We start from the raw sequence: 23795 nt of genomic DNA on the forward strand, positions 1-23795 counted from the left end.
CACTCAGGATGTTTTCCCTTTCTCTTTCCTCTTTGGTTTTTACCTTGATATAAATATTAAAACAGGGCTTTAGTGAGGAGTGCGGTTGTTGTATAAGTACATCATTAACTTTAAGTGTAGACTCAATGGTTAACAAAAAAAAGAGTATTACTTAGTTTCTCTTCCTCCTCTATATTTATCATTGTGCCCCTGAGATTCTTTCCACTAACAATTTAGCGATTAGACAACACCGACGTGTGCATCTTCCATAAGTGTTAGACAGCGAGGACTGGAGATAACGAAAAATTCCCAAGGGTTTAAGTGATGGCGGTGGCTGATTTGCACAATCGTGTTGAGATTTAAAATGAGCCTGGGCTCGTTATTACCAGAATTTCACCAAATATTTTTAAAAGCCTTCTGAGAGAGCATATTTGGGTTTATTTTAATTTAATCTCATCATCTGAAATCATGACATGAGCCACAACATAACAAGGATTGAGGATTTGATTATTAAGGTGTCACTGTTGAATTGAAAAGCTTTGACCAAGAGCAACAAATTCGCAAAAGAGCAGTGCACTCATGGGTGAGATGTTTAAGATTGTGTGACCCCCGTGAGGGAACTTCAAACCAAAATGAAATCCAAGTTTTAAGTGCACCCCTATCTCCTCTCGCCCTCATCCTTATCACTACTACATCAGGCAAAAACTTTGCAGGATCACTTAGACGCACAAACACAAAGATCCGGCTCAACCTTTGAGGATAAGGTGTGCAGGATAACAACGGTGAGAAAAAGACACTGTGGCTCGTTGACAGAGCAAGGGCGACTTTACCTCTGGACTGTGGAAGAGGGAGTGGCATTAGAAGAAAGAGGAGGGTGTGAGTGTGACAGGGAGAGCTTTGCTTTCACGCCTTGCTGAGCAATGAAAGAGTATCTGTCACAGAGAACACGCCAAAAGACAGAGTGCAAAAGTTAGGCGAAATAAAAGAGACACACAACAGAGGAAGGGAAAGCAGGGGATAGAGGAACAGACAGCGAAAGAGTTGGCTGAAAGCAGCTTCTGTCTTCTGTCCCACCCCCTGACTGTCTTCCCCTCCTCTCTGCCCGGACGGGGAAAAGGAAAAAAGAAAAAGAGTGCAGGGAGAGAAAGACGGAGAGGGAGCTCAGCCACGCACGCTCTATAGCGCAGGACTCAGGAATTCCAGGACCTTTGGAGTTGTGAGCTCACACACACACACTATCACACACACGTGCTGCTTTTCTCGAGGTGATACAAATCGAAACAAGACTGAGAAAGGGAGGAAAAAAGGAAAGGCTGACAGCAACAAAAATTTAAAATTAGCTATTTCCTGTGGACTATCTGACCATGATGGCACCTGCCAAGGGGAACGTGGCTCGGAGGGACTGAGGACTGAAACGGGACACAGCCAGAGGAAGCTGCTGATGAAGGTGAGGTTTTCATGAAATGGCACAATCCCTGAAACTGAAGCATCTCCCTTTGTCCTTTAGACAGAGTCACTGTTTATATGACTACAAGTAAAGTATTTACTCTAGAGACTCTGATTTAATGATAATCTGATATAGGTGGGATTATTGTTTTTATTGTACTGCTATTTTTTATTCATTTTTAAAAATGAATTAATAAGTAATAGCTAAAAGATACTTTAAACTACTGTTAAGTACTGAAGCTGGGGAATGCCCTGTGTAGGTGTTTGTACTGGAACAGATCTGAATGCGTGGCCACTCTGCTGTATTTGTGATTTCATATCTGTGTTAATCATTAGGGTGAGTTCCATGAGTAACACAATAATGCTGCTTGATGGTGCGTGTGTGCGTGTGCGTGTGTATGTTTGGACATATTGTTTTCAGAGGAAGTGAGAAGGCTTTTTTGGGCATGTCTTTAATTGGATTTGATCAGTGGGCGATTCATCTGAGCAGGAATCAGGAGAGGAAAAGAGTTTTCACGCATGTGGGACTGTCTGTGTGTTTTGGATGTTTTATTTCCTGACGGTCCATCAGTGGAAGTGGGGGATTTCGACTGAATTATTATTGCTTTTGCAGGAAATCTGGCAGCACTCATCAGTAACATTGAAGTTTCTGTTTCAAATTGAGAACATGATAAGGTCTGATAAGGCCTTTGTGCAAAGTTTAAAGCTTTGTGGTGGAATAATAGTGACTGGAAATCACTGCTGCCATTGGTGCTTTTACACCTGCTGTCCCCTCTGACCTTCATCCCACCATACTCTTCTGCTTTTGTCCTCTAATCTCATTGACTTCTACCTTTTTTGGGTTTTTTGCAGTTTTCTACTTTCTTCCACCTCTCTCTTCTTTCTTTATCTTTGTCTTTTTAACTACACCGTAAAAAAAAAAATCCTAAAAAAACAGTGATATTCCGGCAGCTGGGGCGCCAAAATAATACCAGAAAATACCAGAAAATAACTTTCTCATGAAAATACGGTTATATTCAGTAATGACAATACAGTTTGTTGCCCTACATAGGATTTTGCCTTTTTCAAGTGCTTTTAAACATTAAATTAGGAACAATTTAATGGGATTAAACAATGAAATTACCTATAAACAAGGTCAATGAATGCGGTAATATGAATAATAATATTTAAATGTACAGAAATATACAGTTAACAGTTGGTTTAAATATTAATGGATTGCATTCATATAGCAATTTTTGAAACCCTCAAAGCGCTTTACAATTCCACTTTATAATTCCCCTCTGGCCATCACCAGTAGGTGAAGTGTCTTGCCCAAGGACACAACGACCGAGAGTGTCCGAGCCGGGGCTCGAACCGACAACCTTCTGATTACAAGGCGAACTGCCAACTCTTGATCCACGATCGCCCTAAATAACATTAATAATAATAATTATTTGATGTAAACAAAGTTTCTAAGAATCATTTTATATATTTTTCCATAGCATTTCATTTGAATTTAACAGTTCAATCTTTCAAATAACGGACAAATATTTGTGAAATTATGATGCATTTGTGAATGTATTTTAACAATATAAATATGCATATGTACAGACATTTAAAAAACAAGAAAATTATGTTTTATTACATTTACATTGATTTTATGTTATTTTACATTTGACATGTAAAATCACAGTCTATTTATGTGAACTTAATGATATTCTCAGTACAAAACTGTAAAATACACAGTAAACTACTTTTATATTGCAATTTTTTTTTACAGTGTATTCATCTGCCTTCATAAAGCTTGTTTTATGTAACCTCAGAGGCCTACTTTTTAGTATTCTTTCTCACTCAGTATCCTTGGTATTTTGCGTGTGAGCGGGTGTATGCGTGTTTTCAAGCTCACAGGTGTGCATTTTGTCTGTCATTTTACCTATTCAGTCTTATAATCCGTGGTGTCACGGGTCTTTATAAGCCCTCCCCCCCTCATCTTTTACCTGCATACTAACCCTTTCATTACCATACCATTAAGTCTACACATTACACCTTAATTTACCTTTTCAGTCTTCGTCCAACTAAGAGCTAAGTAATCATTTTTGAACTTGTACACACATTGTTCTTGTGTTTTTGTGATGTCTAAGTCGATAAGCAGTAGTTTAGTTATAGCTTAGCCAACAAGTGCGTCTTGTTTAAACAGAGGCCTCGAGTTGATGCAGGTTGAGTAAAAAAGATGTTTTATGACAGAGAACCTGTTTAGCCGTCTTTGCTTCCATGAAGGAAAAGAGTATAAAGCCCCCTTTTCTCTCTTATGGGAAGTGGACATTGAACTCAAAGATAGCACCCACTCGCTTACGTAAAAGCGCTTGCCTAATGCGTGAGCCAAAAAAAAGTTTTATCACTTCCATGTTTGCTTGCATATGTGCATTATGCAGTTTGGTGCGCGTTAATGTTGGTGTGCTGAGCCGCCAATGTTGTTCACATGATCGACTCTGGGAAGGTGTGAAAATATGAAACCTCTATGGATTTAAATAAATTATGTTGTTTGCAGCTGGGGTAAAGTTTTGCATATGTCTTCTGCATACTGGTAGTCTAAAGGGAAAATGCTTTACAGAAACTTTTTGTCGCAATACCACAAATGCCCACTGGGGACTGCAAATCGAGGTCACAACTAAGTGTTCATTGTGGTTGAGGATGATAGGTACAACAGTGAATTGTTTTGGGATGTGTTGTTTATTGAGGGAAGTGAGGGTCCCAGACATTTCAAGCCTCCTTCTCGTCTCTGCCTGAGGTATCCCTTTCTTAATATACTAAACTCTCTAAATAAACCGATCAGGTTGCATTGTTGGTAATTCAGGCATGGGAGAAGAATTTGCCGAAGTACTGAAATATTTATGTTTATGATGGACAAAAACTGTCCATTTGGGCAATGGTTGAAAACCAGTCACTCAATGCATTAGTCATATATCTCTGATTTGCACTCAGTTATTTGTTTATCAGTGTGATAACATATACTATGGTGAAAACAGATATGGAGTGATACTTTTGTGACTAGGCCTTTCACTTTAAGGAACATACAGCAGTCTAGTGTTTGTGGTTTACCAGTGTGTAATATAGGTCCAGTGTTGTGGTGAGTTAAGTAAGTAAGTACACTGTGCATGCCTACAGGGTTGTTTAAGTGATCATCCAGTGTCAGATATGCTTAAATATTGTGTGTTCTCCTGTTAGAAAAGAAATGTTTTAAACAGTAAAGATCCAACCAGACTGAATACAAAAGCTTGAAAAACTAAGTACATGCATGCTGCCTGTCTTCTTATTCAAACATCATGTCAACCAAAAGAAAAAAAAGAAGAAAAGGAGTGTTTGAGTCATCACAATGAACGGCCAAGTCCAATTCAGCTTAGAAAATTATGGATCCGCTTCCACAGTATCCATTGTGTGTTCAAAGACATTATTGGAGTGCAAAAATAGCTTGTTGAAGTCCAAAGGCAGTTACGCTTTGCTTTGGTGGCTTGTCTTGATATTGAGCAGAAACATTTCCATAGTTGACAAAATCTTAATAAAGTGTTGGACAAAAGAGCTTTCCATTCAAAACAAAGGAAACTGGTTCTGTATTGAATTTGTTAAAGACTGTGATTGGTTATTAAGCTGTTAGCTGAATCTGATGAAACATTTGTCTGACTAAGACAGACAGAGGCAGACTCAGTGAAGAACCTCTGAAACGCCGTCTCTGCTCACAAATTGAATGTCCTGCTGGAAAATGTAGTTCTCAAACGTCCTCTCTGTTTGCACAGAGTAGATTTAAATCTGTGCAATTTAGACTCTTTCACTTAGGCTGACTGTAAACTGTATACAGAAAACTTACAGACTAAAAACAGATATACTAATAGAGATAAAAGCTTGGAAAATCTTATGGAAAAAACGCAATAATAATAATCATAATAATAAACTAATAATGATTTAACATCAGAGTGCACAAAATGTATTTAACCTAGAGTTCAAGGTGGGTTTGCTGATTGTCTGCTGATGAATCAACTACCAAGGTAACTGATGGTTAAGGTGGTTATACACTGATCAATTGCCACACCTTAAAACCCATTAACCCCTATCTCAACCCTTGCTGAACAGAAAAACACATTAACCTTGCTCTTAACCTTGTGCTAAGCTGGAAATATCTACCAGGTCAGCGGAAAGTAGGTAATAAATGTATAAAGCAAAAATATAAGGATTAAGATAAGTTACAATACCTATAGGATATGTCTGTGTAGGCCATTGCTTTCATAGATCCTGTTATTCTATCACGTGTTCTCTTAATGTGTATGAAGTAAGAAGAAAACTGGACAGACCTGATGAGTCTAGGTGTGTAAGAAAGACAGAGAGGCCAGGCAGCGATGTCTTTGTTTGAAATATTCAATGAGTGCCTCTGCTCTCTTGAAATATTGACTTTTTCCCCATATAGCCAGAGGGGACAGGCAGGAGAAGAGGTTGTTGTCCCATTCAAATAAAAAGCAAAAGGCTGTTAGCATCAAACTTTTATCAGCTTTTCCTTTTATTATTTATTTTATGTTTTCTTTTTCAAACCTTCTAATTAAACATGATACTAGCCCTTAATCTGAATGCAGCAGCTAATGAAGGGTGTAATCTGTGCATGTGTGTGACAAAGTGGGAAAGAGAAAGTCTGTGTTTAGCTCTTAATTCAATTTGCTGTTAGCAAATATGGACATGTACAATATGTGGAAATTTGTGTGTCCTTTTTTGTGTGCATATCAATGTGTGTCTGTGATGCATTTGTGAAAATGAGCATATTACAAAAATTGATTCTAAGTGTTACGCTGTCTCCTGATCTTCTCACACGTCTGAAAATTGCTCTTTTCTTCTACATCAGCAAACATTTAGTCTGCGACTTACAACACTGCTGAGGAAAGAGCTCAAAATCTCCTTTAACGGAAACAGCCGTTGTAGTATGCTGCAAGTTAGTTAGAGTCCTTCAAGTATATGGTAAACCATATAATATTACATAGTGTGCTTTAGAAATGGATTAGTGCTACAATTATGAGAGTATGAATGCCTATGTACACGACTTATTGTCGGCTGCAAATGTCGTTAAAGTTTAATATCACAGTTTACCCAGTCATATGTGCGTCAAATGAAATATGTGCGTTATAACACATAGACAAGAGATTTGCAAAAAAATATGGAAATTGTGGAAAATGATCAAACTCGTGTTTTAAGGGTGTCATTTGATATGTGTGGCTAGCCTAGACCTTAACGGATGGCTGGATAACAAATGGGTTGAGCTTGAGGTCAGCGAGGATAGTTTCCCTAATTCATCACTTTGTTAAAAAGGTAGATAAAGCATGTAGGTACCTGATTTTCTTGAATGAAGCTCAGCCTTTCAAGGTGGCGTGATCCTAAAAGATAAGACATTGTGCACAAACACTCAACACACAGCATTTGTTTAACAACTATAAGCTAAAGGAGAAAAAAAAACGGTGGCGCCAATATGAAAGGATCGACTTAGAAAAGTAAAGTAAGTCTAAATAAGGTTAATTAAGATCAGAGTGGAGTTAATTAGGTTTGCTTGTGTGCACAGATGTTGCAGATACAGGGTGGTTAATGGGGCCGTGGCTCTATGTCATCAGATAAAAGGAGCTCACTTATACACCCCGATGGCCTAAAGTAAAGGTTAGACTGGGGACAGCACGGTCAACTCACAATCAGTAGACGGCTGAAGACAAAATGATGTATGATCCAGCCATATGTTTTTCTATTGACAGTTATAAGGACTAAGAAGTTAAAAATCAAAGAATTAAAGCTCTTCGGTGCAATCGATTTGTTAAAAATGTGTCCGTAGGTTGATTGAGTAACATATTTTTCATTTAGATTCCACTGGGTTAATGGTTTAATATGCTGTACTGCTTTCCTCTGTCAGATTGTTGTACTTAGTTCTGCAGAGTAATGGACTCCGAATTACAGAATTACATTTTATACTAGTCAAATAGTTGAGTATCAGTCATTGCACCATTTTGTCAATGAGCGCAGGAGAAAACCTGCATTAGTCGAACACCATCTGATCCAGTCTGCCTCAAACACTGAATATACAACATTTTAACTGAACAATATAAGCTTGTAATGTATTCTAAAACCCAACATCATTCCCTCTAAACCTTCTTCCAGAGTTACCTTTCCTTCTTTTATGGCCTTATCCTCTGATTCCCCTTCCTGTACGCAAAAATACACACACACACAAATACTTGCTGTCCCTCCTAATTTCTTCTTTTTCACCACATGCTCCAGCCCATCTATCAGTGTTGCAGAAGAGCTTCTTGTTTGCCAGACTAACCTGTAATTGCTCTCTTGATTTGTGTAGCTGTGTGTACGCATGCATGTGAGAGAGTGTGTGGGTCTCCAGTCCTGTCCTGTCCTGTCACCTTGAGCAGTCATGCAATTTGGAAGGTGAGGTGGAATTAGTCAGCTTTACACAGGAAGACAGGAAAATAACGAGTTTCTCACCGTCCCTGTCACACATGCATTATCACACACACACACACACACACACACACACACACACACACACACACACACACCTTACAGTTTCAGGAACTCTTTCTCTCTCCATACACATACACGTTGGAGTGTCCCAGTGGAGTGCTCGAGGGGCTTATGCAGAGGATTTTGCTGTTCTGCAGTGTGCCTGTCAGATAAGGGAAGGAGATGCAGGCGTGCCTTGTGACACAAGACTGAGCGTGAGCAGTACAGCCTCTTCTCTCCTTCCCCTTTCCTCTTTAACCTGTCACTCAACTACCTGCCACACTCTGCTGCCACTGGTGATGATACCACACGCAGGAACCGTCTGGCATCTCATTTAGTAAACTCATGAAAAACACACACACACACACACACACATACACGTTTTTCCAGTCACGTGGGGACTTCCATCTAGGAGGTTACGCGTGGGGACACAACATTTCTAAACGTAATAGAGGTATTATTAAGGCATAATTTGAACTCTTAATTTTTTTAGGGATCAAACATCTATTTTGGTACCGCAATTTGTTAAATTTAAAAAATCCAATTTTTGTCAGGTTTTTCTACCTGGTGGGGACACAGCTTTTATGTCTTTTCACAAACCACCACCAGGTGACACTGTTGCACGTTTACAGTTAGAGGGTGTATATATAGGAATTTACAACCCAGAGTAATCAAAGCTGGTATAATGAAAAAGCTTTCAAGTGCTGGTTGGATTTCAGAGAATGGTTTCTGCTACAATTTTCATTTATTGAGTTTTATATTGTTTTTGTTATTTTGTCATTACCCCTTGTATTTGTTCACTGGACAATTTGTGCACTGGCCTCTGCTTTCAATAAAAAAAATGTTTCAACTAAAGAGCATAGCTTTCCAACTTTTCTTTTATATATACACACAGTATAAAAAAAGAACTCTCCCTGCTCAAAGTTAACCTGAACAGCAAAGAAAACAATCTTTTCAATACTAATGTATCATTGCTGTCATGGCTGTGTGTAGACGGGCAGGAAATGGTGGACCCAAAATGCAGACTCACGGAGACGAAAGTGAGCTGAAAAAGCAGCTTTATTGCTGGACACAAACTAACTTAAACTGAGAATACAAACTGAGGAAACACGGGCGGAAACACAGCAAGGTGAGGGTACGATGCGACACGGAACTGAGGGAGACGCCGACATAAATACACAGGGGAATAACAAGGAGCGTCAGAACACACAAGGAGCGTCAGAACACACGAGGAACACAGCTGATACAAATCACAAAGACGAGGGCAAAGCAAAACACATCCACATGAGGCACAGAACTTCAAAGTAAATAATAACAAAGAACACTGGGTCCCCAACCCAGCACTGTAACAATTGCCTGGTAGAAATGAGCAATCTTTTTTTTTCTCTAAACATGAGAAAATTTTAACAGTAACTGAAGCTGTTTATATTCCATTTGTTTGACATTAGCTTCTTACCTTCTTTTCACTGACTCTCGCTTTAAAGCATCAATTCGGTTTTTCACGTAAAACTTAACTCCCTCCCAACGTCTCTCTTTCAATGCTAATGGTGAACTCTCAATACAATTGAGACACTCTGCCTTCCCAGGAACCTTTCCAGAGCTGATGTACTCCATTAGAGTCTTCTCCACAGCCTTTATTTCTGCTTCAGTCCACTTCCTTCTTGTGGTTTGTGATGCCCCTGAATAAAGTAGACAGTAACTGTGTTATTCAAAAAGAAGAACAAGTTGGTGTGTAATCACATGACTCCCCTTATGACCAGATGTGATATTTGGAGTATGTCGACAAGTATATCAAAAGCTATAGGTACATTTGGACTATACTTTGTACTTGTTGGTATTCCTCAAGTATAAGTACCGTATTTTCACGACCATAAGACGCACCGTACTAAAAGGCGCAGTCTCAGTTATGTGTGCCATTATTGTATTTAACACACACATAAGGCGCACCTGATTATAGGGCGCATACAAGTATGCGTGTTTAAAAATAAAGCGGGAGCAAAACTGAGTTTGGTACTCACATTTTAATTACTTACTAGTTTACTTAAAGAACACGACTGGCAGATTAACTATGAACATAGTTGCTGTAAATGAAGCACTCTGGGTGTTGTGACTGTGTGAAAACACACTAAAACACTAAAGATAAAACACAACATCTTCTATTACTAATGGGACAAGGGCTGGTCATCCAGTTCTACACTGCAATAATGTGTTCTGTTCTGACATCACCGGTGTGAATCAGCCACAAAAGTGAACTAAACAAGGTTACAAAGAACAGTCAGGACTGCAGAGAGAATCACAGGACCTATATCTTCAGAGTTCGGAAATAGCATTACAGACCCATCACAATGTGGACACAATCTGTTGCAACCTCTACCTTCTTTTAGATGTTACAGGAGACTATATACCAAAACATTGAGACAAGTGTTATTATTTTGATGAAAACCAACTTAAATCGGTTACACAGTGTCAGTAACACCAAAACATCCACTTAGAGATTTACCTACAATTTGAAATGTACTGTTTTTAACTTCTCCTGCGTGTTTATCTAATTAATATTTTCTTAGTATTTATGTATGTATTATTACCATTATGTATTTATTTATGTATACATGTCTTTTATCAATTAAAAGTACTGACTGTTGGTTGAGGTGTATATTTTAATCTATAATGCATTCAACAGAAAGAGTACTGTGTGGGGGAGCTGAACTCTGCCTTTAGCCAAAAAGAACACGAGAGAGGCTGCTGCACAAACACCACAACTGTATTTTCAGATATACTGATCTCGCTCACTGCTCTTTTGAAGTGCTAATCAAGTTCAACTTAAATTGTAATAAACTATGGCCTTAAACTTTCCAGGCTACACAAGACTCACAGTTTGTGTGGCAGACAATCTCAGTGTTATAGGTCTGGTTACTCTTGCAGTCTTACTATACTTTAAAGATTTCCCTGACAGGACATGTTAGCTAAGCTAATAGACTCCAGCAGTAAACTACCAATAAACCTAGCAGGCTCTCTAATCACCTGTGACCTGCCGAATGCTAATTGCCTAATGTCAAACCTGCTATAAGCCGCTGTCTATGTTACTGGATAAAATAGCAGCAGCTTTTCCAGTAGGATGCAGACCGTCCGCTTTCAGCAGGTCAGGGCGGCCCCAGAAAAAAGCCCAGTTATCCACAAACTGAAATCCCAGCTTCCTTCAATTCCTGGCCAGCCAGCGGTTCAGTGACATAATTCTGCTATACATCTCATTATCTACATAAGGGACCAGAGATATTAAAGTTCTTTGTATATCTAAAGTAGAACTCACATTTTTTTAACTACTTACATTTTTTAAAGGAGGTGATAAAAGCTTCACCTCTGACATTACCTCCACAGCTGCATTTGTGACAGAGACTGACAAGTTATAGCGTGAATCCATGATATGACTGCAACCTACATCTGGTATCTTTTTCTTGTTCTTAACCTGTAATAGCCCTTATGTTAATGGTAATACTTTAGCAACAGCAGAGTAATCCCCAAGTTAGCAACATACCTGAAGATTTTGTCGATAAGAGTGACGCAGCAGGTGACGCAGCAGGTGACGCAGCAGGTGACGCAGCAGGTGACGCAGCAGGTGACGCAGCAGATGACGCAGCAGATGACGCAGCAGATGACGCAGCAGATGACGCAGCAGATGACGCAGCAGATGACGCAGCAGATGACGCAGCAGATGACGCAGCAGATGACGCAGCAGATGACGCAGCAGATGACGCAGCATCTGTCACACTCGTGTTATCCTCATCTTCACTGTTTGATGCATCACTGTCAACAGCTACATTCTCTGGGAAACACAGCAACCATTTGGGAAAAAAAACATTAAGACTGCTCCTAAGCAATGTTACAAAGTATCACACAATAGGTGTTAGGGAGAGGAGGATAGCAGTAGTTAAAGCTCTGTATACATGTATACGTATTTGTCTGAAGGTCGTCAGTTTTCTAGAAACTGCATCAATTGGACTTCTTCTTAGGTTAAAGTGTTTTATTACTCTGCCAGAGAGTTTCTTCAGTCTGCATAAAGTTGGTAGAACACAAATGTATCCACCAGGTGGGTTTCATTTCACACGTGACCTGAAAAGGCTTTTTACAAATGAGCCCTTTTCAGTCTCCTATTTGAGGCCTCCTACCAATTTTCCTCAGAAAGAAGCTCCTTTCATGAGTAATAAAACATTTGTAGACAGTGTGGAAGAACAGAACTTATCATCCACCGTGCTTACGGACGCACAGTCTTAGCTACTCTACACCAATGGGAGCTCTCATCCCTCATGCGCCATCTGCATAATACTGCATGATTTTTGAAATACTTCCGATTTTAAATACACAATTTATTAACACATTTCTTACCTTGTGGATCAATGTTTATTTCGTCAAGATTTCTTCCTTTGAAATCTGACAGCTGTCCTCGTTCCATGGCCATAAGGACTTTGCTTATCTTGGCCAGCTGTAACGTCCCTTCAGGCAGTCTGTAATATTCGCGATGCACTCGAATATCATGGCCAAGGAAGTCTGCCAGATTATCCATTTCATTGTCTTTTAAGTTAAGGATCTTGGACATGGTGGCCATGTGCTTCCTTAATTTAGTAGAGGACAATGCTTCTGGTTGTTTTGCTCCACAGCTCTGCGCGATCTGTCGAACAACATCTGACCCTCTGATGTGAGTAAGTGCTTTCGTTCTCGCAAACATGAAAGGATTTTCATCTAATACTTCACAATTTCGGCGAGTGTCAACGAGCAAATCCATTGATGTCATCATATCAGGTGTGAGGAGTATGGGGACTTTTCTTCCACGTTTGCCTTTTATCTCTATTCGTTGGAAGTGCCTACAAAGCTTCTTTTCCAGGTCAGTTAAAGCCAATTCAACATCTGGATGAGTCAATGAAGTGTCTCTCAATGTGAAAGCATTAAGAGTCATTTTGGAAACTTCTCCTTCTCTTCTACGGTTGAAGATAATCACTTCACACAATGTGATTTTTGCAAGTTCTGCCCAGTGCTTCTTATTTGGTTCTTCTTTGAGCTTCGTATGACACTCCGTCCGTTGTATGTTGAGATACTGGTGCATCTTCTTCACATCTTCAGTAAAGGGAAGAAGTTGTGGAGTATTCCATTTTGCCTCAGTCAGATTTCGGAGAGCCTTAGATGATATGCACTCACTCCATTTAGTGTCACAGATTTGCTTGAACACCTTTACATTGCGAATAGTATTCTCATCACCAGCGATCATTGCTTCACATTCTAGAACATCTGCTATTTTCTTGAGATTGTGGCCTAACTTCAGTGCCAAAGATGGTGTTTTGTATGTGTTTGTTTCCTCATTCAAGCCAGCAACATTTTTCACTGCTGCAATAACATGAGGGAAATTACCTGGTACAAAGAAATCAGACACCATTTTCAACTTGCCATTTTTCTGTCCTTGGAGCACCAGTCGCCCTGTCTCACGCATCTTCTGTCTGATATAGTCGTGTTTAGTGACATCATGTCCATGCTTATTGAAAAGATGCTCCCCAAATTTCAGTATGCAACTCTCTTTGCGGACAACATTTGTTATCTCATCATCATGCATGACTTGTACCAATTTCCAAAATTGTGCATTGACACTGTCTGGGACTGGCTCTGCATATTTACACGTAGCCTGGACTCTAGATGTTCCTGGCCTTAAACCTTTGACCTTCCTGCTGAGATGACATCTCTGCATGTGCCTCCATAGTGACCTTCTCTTGAAGTAACCCTGACAATTAATACAGTGCAAGTAATCACTGGGTTTCACAGGTACACTGGATTGTTGACGAGGTATCACCATTCCTTGTCCTTTTTTAATCACCTCATTATTGTGGGCACGGTTTCCTTGATTTCTTAATAAACTCAACTGTATTTTCCGCTCTTTAGACCCTACTGGGAAAGCCATTGCTTTTGCCACTTCTGGTTTATCTTTGTGTTTTGATTGCAAATGGCGTGCCATCTTGCTGAAAGGTTTACAGCAAAACTTGCAGTAGAACTTTTTGTTGTACAATCTGCCACCATGTTTCTTCTTCTTCAGTGTCATAACCGTCACATCAGAACAATCAGGTGAAGAGGACTCTCTGGTGTCATCAAATGAAGCAGATGTGTTTCTGTCTTCTGAATCAAGTGAAGAGGATTCTTTAGCATTTGAATTTGAGGAATTGCATTGAGTTCGGGTACACCTTCTCTTCAGTTGTCGGACATCTTCCTGAGAGTTACCTGAAGTAGTTTTCCGTGCTTTTTTCTTCTTTCTTTTGTGTTGTATGAGACTTTCTGCAGAACTGTCACTTTCTTCAGCAGTTTGAGGAACATATTCTTCCTCACTGATGTCCGTACTTGATATAGGTGGGCATCCAAGCATTTGTCTGGTAAGCTAAAAAAAGAAAGAAAGAAAGAAAATAGTTACATTTCAAGACCAGAGGTAGTACATTAGTCGTTGTAACAGCTGTACTGGTATTGACAGTTGTATTAATACCATTTATGGTACCACACATGTCACCACTTAATTTGAACTAGTCATATTAAGTAATCTTTCCTCTGCTGCATCACATTTACCAAACAACCCTGGGTGGCTTTGTCTGGATATGCTGTCATTACCCAAAGACTGTCAATACAGCTGCGATGTCAACTCATTAACAGTCACTTAGGTTAGTTTTAAACATCTGGGACAATGTGATCTCTAAGCTAACACTGTTTCTAGGAAATTGCTGAACTTCGTTTTCTTTTTGTATATATATACACTAATGTTTATAGAAATTGATTTTCTTTATTTAAATATATGATATAATTTTTACCTGGATCAATTACCTTTGAAGAACATCTTTTATGTTTGTAAGGTAGAATAGTATCTACTCAAGTATCAACTGTATTCCAGGTAAACTGAAGATTTTAGTAGTGCATTGAATTTCAGGATTGTCAGGGGATGAGACTGACAAATGCTTAATTAGTAGGCGACAAAAGCATGACAGTCATTTGTTGAGCTCCTTTTATCAAATTCAAAGAAATAAATTTTACTCATAGCGCATAAATAAAATGGGCATTTTGGAACCACCTTACAAGAAATAATGATACAAATGATCCTATCACAATGAAGAATCCCGTTGCCTCACTACACAAAAGAGACTTAAAATGTGTCACAGATAAAATATACGTAGGCTTAAAAATAACAGGTATCACCTTTTATGAGAACATACAGAATATAAAGTTGATCACAAAAGTCATTACGTACTTTAAGCTATTCCTTAAAATCTTTTATTGCTAACTAAATGCAATCATACATTACTACCTATGCAAATGCAATGCTAATTGAATTTAAGCAACTGTTATTACTGTAACACCTTGAAAACCTTTGTGAACTTGAAGCACTAAAACCTCTGAACTTCAGACACTAGAAAAGACATTAAACATCAGTGTCCCTGACAATATTGATAAATGAGAAACCCCTTGTCTCAAGCTTACAGTCGTTCTATCAAGGCGTGCTCGTAATCCAAGGTGACATGATTGTACAGGAGGTAGTTATTGTAATTATATTTTTTCACAAGACTTAGTTTTAAATTTGACTGTTACCGTCTATTCACTTTGTGCTCTGTGCACAAAAATCTGAGATCTGTAGTGGAGTTGTACGAATAAACTTACAATAACACTGTCTGTCCTTCTGAGCTCAGGTACACTTGTATCCACGTCAGAATCAGCTGAAGTGGGTTTAATGATAATGGAACTGTCGCTGTCACTGGACAACTGCTGTTCCATCTGAAAAGTAAACAGAAAAAGATACAAATAACAATTACAGATTACAGGTTGTGTAAAGCGCTTTGGGGTCCTTAGGGACTAGTAAAGCGCTATACAAATACAGGCCATTTACCATAAATATAAATTACAGAATAATTATTGCTACAACACAGATTTGTAATTATGTGTGTTTATGCATTTTTGCAGCAGTTGCTCTAGCAATATCACAATTGTTGTCAATTTCAGATAAGATGGGTCACAGTTTTGATTTGGCCAGCAAAATATAAACTCTAAACAAGGGTTTGTTTGTTTTTGTCATTGTGAAAGGCTCACACTTTCCGGCAGGGTGGAAAGACCTTTCTGAGTATTACACTGTTTAGCATGTTGAGTTATCATAATACTGCTTTCTCATTGTGCTTCTGCACTGTACATAAAGCACCATTATTAACTGCAGATTTTATTATCAGCAGTCTGACAAGCTGTCACCACAATACACTGCTATGATCACCTTTCTCAACCTAAGCAAGTGAAGCAATAAAATCATACTATAGCATATGAAAATCATCTTCTGTATGACTCAGTGTAGCACATCTAAGCTATACTACTGCAAGATGTAATATACCTAAATCAATAAGTACACATATCAGAGAGCTGGCAGTCATGATGGAAAGAAGGAAGGTAGATTAATTGTGTGTGCAGGAGACCAGGTGCAAGGGAAGCAAGGCCAGGAGCAGTGGAGGTGGATTCAAGCAGTTCTACCAGGGTGTTCATAGGAAGAGAAATGGAGTAGGGGTAATCCTGAAGGAAGAGTATGTGAATAGTGTGGTAGAGCTGAAGAGAGAGGCCATGTTGAATGTTGTCAGTGTGTATGTCCCATAGGTTGGAAGTCAGGTAGACAAGAAAGAGGAGTTCTGGATTGAGTGAGATGAAGTGGTAGAGAGTTTTACTAGGAATGAGAGACTGGTGATTGGAGTAGATTTCAATGGACATGTAGTTGAAGAAAACAGAGGTGATGAGGAGTTGTTGGCTAGGTATTGTGTTAAGGATAGAAATGCAGAAGGACAAATGTTGGTGGATTTTGCCAAAAGAATGGAAGTGGCTGTGGTTAACTCATACTTCAAGAAGAGGGAGGAACATATTGTGATGTATGACAGTGAAGATAGGTGCACACAAGTGCGCAGAAGGTGCATAAGAGACTGTAAGGTGGTGTCAGGGGAGAATGTAGGTATATATGGCAGTCTGGGCAGTATGGAAGAGTTACCAGATGACTGGGAAAGTACAGCTGAAGTGGGAGGGCAATGGCCAAGAAAGCGCTTGGGGTATCCTCTAGACAGAGAAAGGATGAAAGGAAAATGTCCAAATGAAGAGGTTAGCAAAGAAAAAGTGTGATAGTCAGAGAGATTAAGGAAGTAGACATGAGCATTGGGAGTACAGCCAAGAGAGAGGTGGCAAAGACGAAGAAAAAGACAGAAAAGGAGATGTGCTAACAAGTCAAGAGAGCGTGTGACAGCAGGATGTTAGGGATAGAGTGAGATGGAGGCAGATGATCCGCTGTGGCGACCCCTTAAAGGAGGATCCAAAAGAAGAAGTAGTACAACTAACCTTCGTATCGAGGCTACGGTGTAGAAACAAGGTCCTCTCCCTCTGGTCGTTTAACCTTTTAATTTGTGCCCTCTCGTAGCGTTGCTCACATACACTATGATGTCTCCTGAGTTTCTCGAGGCGAAGCAAGCCACGACTTTTAACCTGCAAACAAAGAAATAAATCAAAACCCTTGTTTTATTGTTTTTTGCTTTATTAGATAGTAGTGGAGAGACAAAAGACAGAACAAAGAGGGAATGAAAAACAGCAAAAAGCCTAGGTACGAAAAGAAGCCTTACTGCTAAGACAAGGCCTAATCATACCTTGTATTTAATTATAAACAACTGTATTACAATGAATGATTTGTTTTTACGGTGTCCTCAAACATTTTAATGTGGCTGACATTTGGAATTTTTTTTATTAAAATTAAGAAAAAACATAAAAATCAAGGCCACAATTTGATTTGATTCCACTTAGCTCTCACATTACAAGATGTACATATATTGACATAAATAAAATATATGGAAACAATCATCAAAACAAATACTAAGAATATTTATCACATCAGAAATCATGAATATGTATCTGCAGTGCATAAACTAATTTACTACCTTTTATATTGAGGTCCAAACTGGAGGAGTTTGCCTACTTAAAATCCTTCTACCAATTTAACCGTCTGAACACACTGCAGTCTAACCTTTACTTTAAGCTGAATGAACTGTACATATTACACATCAAACAATCCCAGAATGTTTATTTTCAACGGCAAAAACATAATGTGTGCATGTGATATTTTCAGCAATCATTCTTAGAGTCATTCTAGCACGATGTACACTGAATGAATAGTGGAAATTTCAATATTAATGGATTATTAATTGCAATATTGGCTTGACAGCTGTATAATGTGTAAGGTGTAGATGAGAACTCAAACAACCCTAAACTGCTCCTTAAATAATAATGTAAAGTGAGTATGTCAGCGTTAACCATGTGCAATGTCTATCACAGCTGTTTAAGTGCACAGCTGGTTTACTGGTCCATTTAAGAACCAAAAGAAGATGGCATATCCTACCTCTTTCTTGTGTGCAGGGTTAAAGGCATCTGTCCCATCAGCAACTGCAAAATTAAAAATGTTGACTTGGTTCAAGATGAACTAACAATAGCAAGTTGAGATTGTCTTTGAGCAATGTGTTTAATTTACAATATATTGAGTTTTGCCTTAAAATAGCCTAAACACTTGAAAGGCTGAATTTATTGGAAAAGAATAGTTGTGGCACAACCTCTACTTACACCAAATAAAATTATTTCTAGCAAAAAACAATGATTATTTCATGTTATTTACCTACAGTGACAGCAGAGTATCTGCTGAAGACACATCTGAATTGTAGCTTTTCATTTCTCTGGTGATTTGCAGTTCTATCTCAATGAGAATTATAACTGCATTTATTTGATATATTCAGGTTTGGAACCAATTGTACAATTTGCAATTTAAAAATGACAGAAGCCAATTTACAGTTTTACCAACAATGAAGAAAAAAAGCAAAATGTAGGGTAACACAGAGCTTTCTTACCTGTGCATTCAGCACTGCCATTGGTAGATGAAAAGCTTGGGCCATCCTCCTATCAGCACAAGTGAAACAGTTAGTCAAACTTTAAGGACCAACATAATCAAATTTCACTGTATTTCAGTGAGCTCCAGTTGTACAATTTGGCAGTATATTGATGTATGTTACTTTGTGACATCATAGCCTGTCATGGTGGTTATCATTACCCACAACATTTCCTAATATTTCCCTGTCTGTGAAATCTTTATGAAAGTACAGTCATTGCCAATATACAGTCAAGTGACAAAGCTACTAACTTAAATTCTGATGTATGATTAAAGCAGTACAATGACAGAAATATTTTACTACAATTTCTATGGCGATTTATTAGAATTTTGAGGGATGTAACAGATCATCAAAAACTACAGCAATAGCTTTGTCTTCTTTCCCTTACATACAAGGTTGATGTTTTGAACAGGTGGTCCTGTGATATATTACCATTCTTATATGGCTGAGCAGGGATGCTACACCTGGCAGAGGGAGGGACTGCTCTCATTGTCTAAGACAGGGGTGGGCAACTCCAGGCCTCAAGGGCCGGTGTCCCTGCAGGTTTTAGATGTGTCCTTGAACCAACACAGCTGATTTAAATGGCTAAATTAGCTCCTCAGCATGTCCTGAAGTTCTCCAGAGGCCTGGCAACAAACTAATCATGTGATTCAGGTGTGTTGACCCAAGGTGAGATCTAAAACCTACAGGACACCGGCCCTAGAGGCCTGGAATTGCCCACCCCTGGTCTACGAGCTGTTGTCAGACACAGTGACCAGAACCAGCTCAATTTTAAAGTGTGTAGTAAATTATAGATGCAGTACAGATGTACATACAGTCGGGTTTTCGTTTTAGCGTGTTCCTAACAATTTACAAACAAGCTTGTTGTGGTTAACGAGCTTGGTGACGTAGGTGAATGCAGACGCAGCATTATCATTATTCTGACAGCATGTCTCCTTAAGAAGCGTTTTATTAAATACCTTTTTAATTTTTTTAACCTTTGTCTTGTGTGCAGTAACATGTCAGGTCCCACAAACTAAAGTCTCAGCTCACCTACGCTCTCTCTGCCTGCTGCCCGCTCTGCGTGCGGGTGCTGAACCCTGCCCTCGGTCACAGACAGAGGACAGAGCATAAATCTCAACTGTATTCTCACATCTGCTAATTTCACTCACTGCTCTTTTCATGTGCTAATTAAATACAAGCTGGTTTGTCGCTCATCACCTGTGCACCGATCACATACTATGAAATAATGCGCGAGGCAGCTCACGTTCCTCCGCTGACCATGACGGTCACGGTTATGCGCCGTTCACGTGATAACCCTCCTACATGGTATCTTTTCACTGCAGCTCTAAGACGAGGTAGAGAAACATTAAATCTACTTTAAATAGTAGTAGTTCCACTAAAACACGATGTATGATGCTGAAGCTTTACAATTTTGAATTAATCCGTGCATATACGCGCATCTGTGCAGAGTGATAAAAAGGGATCGCGGATCAACTACAGCCGTAACACCATTGCAGTTTTAGTATAAATTGAAATATCAAGACAATAAAACAGCATATTTTGATGATTTGGTTTTAACGGTTTACTGTAACGGTGTAGTTTGCGTAATGTAACACTGTGTTGAAGGAAAGTATTTCGTAGCAACTAAGTACCAATAACAGAAATTCATTTTGAAAATACTATAGATGCATTAAAATAAAAATCACCACAGTCCGTAGTATTTTTACAGCCAATTGTTGCACCGTTTTAAACTTATTTTACTTGACAAAAGCATAGGCAGACCAAGATTTAACAGCAACTCAGTTAGCATCGTTGTTAGCTAACATTAGCTAACCATCAAGTCATACCATTAAGTTACAGCTGCACACGACACTTTGTGTGTTAATATAATGTGCAAACGCGACGCAAATTAACCCAAAAGCACAATATTATAATGTGACATAAGTCAAAACTTACCATTCTGGTTAATGCTGCACAGCTAGCTGTACTCCGCATATCGCACGTGCTTGCTGTCGGAAGCATGTCTGTCGTCTGTCAATGCGCCAAAGGAGAGCAGGTGTGGTGATCACAAAAGGAGCGCTTGATTTGGGACGAGGCACACACCAGATTAACTCCGCTCATTCTTACACATAGCGCACCGGACACTGACGGGTCATTGGTGTGTTAAAACAAAGTACAACGTCACTCAGCCATCTATGTGGGGGATGGGCATGGTCAAGGTGGGGACCAAAAATGTCAAGATATGTGTAAATTGCTGAGAACGAAGTAAATGACTCTACACATTACCTGCTAAGTGAGAAATACAATTTCTGAACTGAAATTGGTTTAATATGTATGTTAACAAATAACTGAAATAAAAATGTCAGACTGTAGACGTATGAAATTATTGTTTATGTTTTAAAACAAACTGCAATGTCACTCCGCCATCTTGACGTGCTGCAGTAGTCAGTAGGTGGGTGGGGTATGGGCATGGTCAAAATGGGGACCTCAAATGTCAGGATCTGTGTAATATATTAATGATTGCTGAGAAGAGATAAATCCACACATTACTTGCTTAATTAGAAATGCAATTTCCTAACTGATATTTGTTGAGTTGAAATGTACACAAAATATAAGCAGTAGCAAAATTAATTAAATGCAGGAATGAATAAATAATAGAAACAATACAAAAATGTAAACCAATCAACTACTACCAACCATTGTGATCACTAGACAGGTATTATTGTGAAGGACAGAATTGTGTGGACTCAAAAGTGATGCCAGGCAGGTTTCAATAAATGGTAAACTAAGTTTATTGTAAAAACCAAAAACAATAGTGGATGACACAACAGGTGAATAGAGGATAATGCGAATGTGATTGTAATTGTTTTTAAAGCCTTATATGACAAGGCAACTCCTTACCTCAGTGACCTGCAGCAATTGCAAAAACCAAAGAGATTAATAGAAACTGAGCTGACAGCGTTGTCCCGGGCCCACCCAGATCTGTCGGCTGGCCTGCATATACACATATATATAGTCTTTTTTCCTTCAAAGTTGGGGCCTTTACCAGAGGTCTGTGAGAATCAGGGTCCTATGTGGTATCTTAGGTGTCTTGGATGTTGTTCCTGAAATCTGGAGCAACTAACCCAGTCTGGGGGTCACTGGGTTCTGATTACCACAGGGACCACCGTTGCCTTTTCCCTCCACACTTTTTCCTAGCTCTTCTCATAGCCCTTGGTATTTCTGAAGCTCATTCTGCCTGATGTTGGCATCTCATGAGTTACTTGGTTAAAAAAAAATTAAAATGTACACCCTGCCTGCTAGCATCTTACACCATGGTGTGATGTGCTGGATTATTTTTAGGAGTCCTGGACAAGTCCTTAAAAATCCGAGCTGCTCTGGACCTACATCTCCTGTTGTAGATGTCCTGTAGGGAAGGGAGAGCAGACCTGTAGCAGTGTTCTGCCACACAGATCACTCTCTGAAGGGCTTTTCGTCCTTAACACAGCTGTTCCCATACCAGGATGTAAAGTTCTGTGTGAGGATGCTCTCCACAGCGCCCGAATAGATAGTCCTAAGGATCCCTGGAGAGACTCCAAACTTTCTCAGTTGTCTCAGGCGATACCGGCGCTGCCTAGCCCTTTTGGACTGTGAGCAGTCCATGTCAGTTCTAAGGAGATGTCAACCCCAAGGTACTTGAAGGACAGCACCCTCTCCACGTTGATGGCCAGGGGCTTGTAGTCTCGCCGCTTTCTCCTACTAAAATCCACCACCAGCTCCTTGGTCTTGCAGACGTTCAGTTGGAGGTGGTTTTCTCTGCACCAAGATGCCAGGTTCTTCACCTCGTCCATTAGGCTGTCTAATCGTTGTTGGAGATGAGGCCCAACACCACAGCATCATCAGCAAACTTCACGATGGCGTTTGAGCCTTGAGTGGCCACACAATCAAGAGGTGTAGAGGGAGTATGTAGTGGCAAGAGTACGCACTCCTGTGGCACTCCTGTGTTGGTAGTGATGCTGTCAGAGACACACTTACCCACCTTCACGACCTGCGATCTACCAGTAAGGAAGTCCAGCACCTATGCACACAAACTGTTGTTAAGTCCAAGATCCCCCAGCTTTGTGAACAGTCTATGGGGCACTATTGTGTCAAATGCTGAACTGTAGTCTACAAGCAGCATTCTCACATAGTTACTCCGTTTCATGTCCACGTGGCTTAGGGTGGTGTGCAGGACGTGGGAGATGGCGTCTTCTGTAGATCTTGTCGGTATGCAAACTGGAGTGGGTCTGTGCTGCTGGGGATGTAGGAGGAGATAATGTTGTTCAACAGCCTCTCAAACACCTTCATAACCACAGAAGTCAGCGCAATCGGCCGGCAGTCGTTAAGGCATGAGGGCTTGTTCTTTGGCATGGGGAGTATAGGTAATCTTTTGAAGCACGTGATGAGGTCACCGTCCTCAGTTGTCAGGCTGTAGTTAGTGCTGGCCACCTAGCAAGGTATGCTTTTGTTTCTTTTTGTATGTGGGATTCTAAGGTAATTGGTTGCTATGTTCCCTTCTGGTCATACAATTCCCTCAATTCTGAACATCTTCCCTCTCTTTATTTACCATTTACCATATTACTACATATCAAGTTTTAGTGACATTGCTATGTTATTAGAACAACAGAACTTAATGGTTTAGATCTGTGTCATTATGTTCATTTACCACTGGCATGTAGCTTGAAGAACATTAGAACTAACCCCAACTAAAAAAAAGAGAAAAGTTTTCTGGCTAAAAATTCATTCATATTACATTTCAAGATGCAGGTATGTACTAAATGCAAGTACGTGGCAGATGAAAGAAAGATGAGGATAAAAACAGGTGATAAAAAAGAGTATTTTATCACATTCAATTTTAATTTGATAATTCAGCACATGACTTAAAGCACACAGAGACACTTTAAGCCACAGCCA

General features: G+C 39.5%; 1 protein-coding gene and 1 long non-coding RNA gene across 2 annotated transcripts in view; one reads left to right on the top strand and one right to left on the bottom strand.

The window, feature by feature from the left end:
* Nucleotides 1-893: 893 nt before the first annotated feature.
* Nucleotides 894-23795, top strand: part of sema3b (sema domain, immunoglobulin domain (Ig), short basic domain, secreted, (semaphorin) 3B) — a 90847-nt gene continuing 67945 nt past the window's right edge. Inside the window, exon 1 of the mRNA XM_026155271.1 lies at nt 894-1426. The gene's annotated coding sequence lies outside the window, so the exon portion shown is untranslated. The remainder of the gene's footprint in view (nt 1427-23795) is intronic.
* On the bottom strand, nt 8974-11536 carry LOC113013994 (uncharacterized). Its single transcript, XR_003270901.1, has 2 exons — nt 11465-11536; nt 8974-9611 (listed from the first exon to the last, which is right to left on the bottom strand). It is a non-coding gene; the product is annotated as an uncharacterized LOC113013994 (long non-coding RNA).

Source organism: Astatotilapia calliptera, chromosome 20 (genome assembly GCF_900246225.1).
Source record: "Astatotilapia calliptera chromosome 20, fAstCal1.2, whole genome shotgun sequence".
NCBI lineage: Eukaryota > Metazoa > Chordata > Actinopteri > Cichliformes > Cichlidae > Astatotilapia > Astatotilapia calliptera.